Source organism: Saccostrea cucullata, unplaced genomic scaffold (assembly GCF_032062105.1).
Source record: "Saccostrea cucullata isolate Sc308-1 unplaced genomic scaffold, CSIRO_AGI_Scuc_v1 ctg2043, whole genome shotgun sequence".
Lineage (NCBI taxonomy): Eukaryota > Metazoa > Mollusca > Bivalvia > Ostreida > Ostreidae > Saccostrea > Saccostrea cuccullata.
This window is the reverse complement of record NW_026937154.1, coordinates 638-4,429: the sequence shown is the minus strand read 5'-3', so window position 1 is coordinate 4,429 and position 3,792 is coordinate 638. Positions and strand designations below refer to the sequence as shown.

At 34.0% G+C, this 3,792-nt stretch overlaps 1 pseudogene; it reads left to right on the top strand.

Moving 5' to 3' along the window:
- The first annotated feature begins 346 nt into the window (after window positions 1–346).
- LOC134247451 (uncharacterized) lies at window positions 347–1,975 on the top strand (annotated as a pseudogene).
- Window positions 1,976–3,792: the final 1,817 nt, after the last annotated feature.

Here is a 3,792-nt window from a genome sequence, read left to right as displayed (position 1 = left end):
AAGGGGAAAAAGAAACCGAAGAATAATAGAAGGGTCTTCCGCTGAAGACGGAAGACCCTAATAATAATAGAGAAAAAGAAACCGAACGAAAACAATAAGGTCTTCCGTTGGAAACGGAAGACCTTAATAATAGCATCCACAAGTCAAGTCACGTCATTACGTAACGCTATGTGACTCTTACCAAACAATGCTTTTTCAAACCCCAAATTTTACTGTTTTTTCGCTCTCAATGTTTATTTTAAGAATAAAGATGTGAAAAATATTATTAAACTTTGTTAAATATATTTTATTAATTTTATTTACCTCTCTTATAATTATATTTACATCAAATGAAAAATACGGTTGAATGCAAAACTTACACCTGAAATGTAGTAGGTAGTAATTGTCGCGCTTTTTCATTCCGCTGTTTCCAGGACAACAAAGGTGCGTGAGAATTTTCTTTTATAAAAACAGACGCTGGAGAATTTACAGAACAAAATGATACCAAATAATCCATTACAGATACAAATATTACCATGATAGAAGAGTGCATAAAGTAAGTAGTTTTCAGACAAAATTTTCACCCTTTTCTAGAACGGGGTGCATATGTGTTACAACATTAGATCGATTCAGAATTTAATCCTCTTCAAATTAATATTCATAGTATCTTCATAAACCCCCGCGCTAAGGAGCGCTTTTAGAATAACCCCACACATGTTTTGAAATTCATTAAAGAAATCTGACGCCGTCAACGAAGCTGAGCAGTCACTGTCAATGAGCTTCAGCATACCCTTAAGGAAAAAGATGATGAAATTTCCTATCTCATGGAGCAGCTGCATGACTTCACTCACACCATAGTCATCAATCTATTTGACAAGAAAGAGAGAGCATTCACTCCAGAACTCCATTTGTGTGTGTACTCTCTTCTCGAACACAATGTCCCATCAACGAAAATTGGTAAGTTTTTTGTTTTTTTTTAATTCTGATTTGTTTACTTGATGTATGCACCAACATAAAGTAAATGTACATTTTACATATACGTTCATATTTTGATTTAGGACCAACCATAGAAGCCTGGTTGAAGTTAGCAGGAAAAGAACCTGACAGACTAACTTCTCCATCAACAGTTGTTAATATGAATATCCAAAGGCTCTGTCTAGCCAAAAAACAACTACAAGAAGAACTGTCAGAAAAAATCAACACCACTTTGCACACAGATGAGACATCGAAGTTTGGCATTAAATATGGTGGGTTTTCTGTTTGTGATGAAGAAGGTGATTATTTTGCATTAGGACTTCGTGAAATGGCCACAAAATCAGCACAAAACACACTGGATACATTCAAAGAAATTTTACAGGATATTTCTGACAACGAGGAAACCCAGAAGAATGTTGGAAACAAAATTATCTGCAATATCCAAAATACGATGAGTGATCGTGCCGCTACAGAATTAAAGTTTAATGAGCTATTAGAAAGTTACAGAGAATAACTGCTACCACATATACGGGGAGATTACCACGCATTGGATGATGTTGAAAAAGAAACAGTTAGCAGACTGAACAATTTCTTCTGCGGTATTCATGGCCTGGTGCATATGGCGAATGCGGCCCAGAAGGGATTTTGTGAAGCAGAAAAAGGGAATTTCGATGGAAACCCACCAATTTTTGATAAGAATTTCTCTAAAATTGATGAATCAGGTTGTTTTCGCTTAATAAGAAGTGCATGCAAGGCTTTTGCAAGAAGAGGTGATGAAAAGTGTGGGTGTTATGGGGCCTTCCGAACATACATGCAGCCATTTCTTACTGAAAACAGAATGATCTCACTTCCTCTGCAACCATTTAAGGGTCACAGATTCAACATTTTATTTCAAAATGCTGCATGCCTTTACTTTCTACATCCTTACATGACTGAATTTCTGGAGAAATCAGATATTGAAAACAAAAAACTTCTGAAGTCTGTTCTCTCAGATCTTAGAGTTTCTTTTTATGTTGCCTGACTGAAAGCCCTGGGATTGATTTCAAAGATGATTACAACACCCCTTTGAAATTTTCTCGAGAACAAGGATACTTTAATTGAAGACATGACACAAAATTATCTCCATCTATCAACTTATTTGGCGGATGTAACTGAAAATTTAGCTGATTTTATTAAGGGAATCTTTCCAGCTTTAACAGGAATAGACTTTAATGGCGAAAGAGTTTTTGAATTCCTGACCAAAGAGTCTAATTATGATACTGATGTGGAAATCATTCTACGTGTCCTGTTGCCAGCGATCCGGAAAGTAGTACTGCATGTCTATAAAGACCACTTGCCAGATGGTAAATATGAAACTTTCACTGAGGAGCTCTCACTGGCTACCAAGAGTGTGGACAAACATAATTCTTATTCCGAGCGACTGTTCGCGTACATGGACCAAATTTTAAGAGCTAAACCTAATATATCAGCTCTAGCTCTTGAGGCTTACACACTTTTCCTAATGAACAAGACATCCACATGGATAATAAGAAACAAAGAGGACATGGAAGACCTTATTTCGGAAGCTAGAAAATCCGTATCCACTGAAAGAGATTTACTCTCAAAAAGAAAAGGAGAAATTCAACGACAGAGAGAGAGAGAAACAAGAAGAAGAGTTCCGAAAAAGAGCTGAAAAAAAGAGAAGAAAACAAGCGCAACTGGAAAAACAGAGTGATGACATTATTTTCTATGGTTTATGGAAATCAGCCCGCGAGTGTAAATTGAGAATAAAGGAGTCAATGCTTTAAAAGCCCAGCTCCGGTACCGTAAAAATGTTCTAAAGCAGAATGTTCTCGAACAAAAACTGTTTTCATTTTCTAGAAAGAGTCATGATGGAAAAAGACAAACATTGACACACAAGGAACTTTTGTCAAATCTATTAAAAGTTCTGAAATCTGTTTAAATTAACCATGAAAATCAAATTACTACATTTTTTACATTGATTGCTTGTGTTATTTGATTGTTTTTATATAATCTAAACACTATTACAAGAAAAGATTACGTTTTTGTATTTTAACTGCTTTTATAACTGTCAAGTGCCGGAAATTACTGGTAGATACCATACATTTAAAACATGTACTTTTAAACATTATAAGTAAGAGTACAGAGAAATTGTCAAAGATTGTCAATGAATTATGTTTTAAACTTCTATTACACACACAAAAAAGAATTCAGCTAAAGTGAATTTATTTGATGATTTATTTTTTACTACATCCTGATCATTTTCAGAGTTAAAAATTTTGACGTCATTTTTTAAGTGTTAACGTTGGCGCAATAATACGCATTTTTACTTGTGATGCACTGTGGTAGAGGAAGTGAAATTAACAATAAAATAATTAAGTGTGTCATTTTAAAGTTCTTTTACAAACAAACATATTATTTTCATTTAAAATCTAATTTTTCAAAGTATTTGCTGTTCATTCAAAACCAATACTCTGAAAAACAAAATGGTCCCACAAAAAAGCGCAAGCACTACTTTTTAGTAGTCTATTTTTAGTAACAACTTATGAATAGAAAACCAAAATGTTATATTTTCTTTTTCTACTCTCCATATGCTTTAAGACAGTATATAATACATGTGGTAAATATCAAATATAAAAAATGACTTGTGGATGCTAATAATAATAATAATAAAAGTGAAAAAGAAACCGAAGAATAATAGAAGGGTCTTCCGCTGAAGACGGAAGACCCTAATAAAGGGGAAAAAGAAACCGAAGAATAATAGAAGGGTCTTCCGCTGAAGACGGAAGACCCTAATAATAATAAAAGTGAAAAAGAAACAATAAAATAATAGAAGGG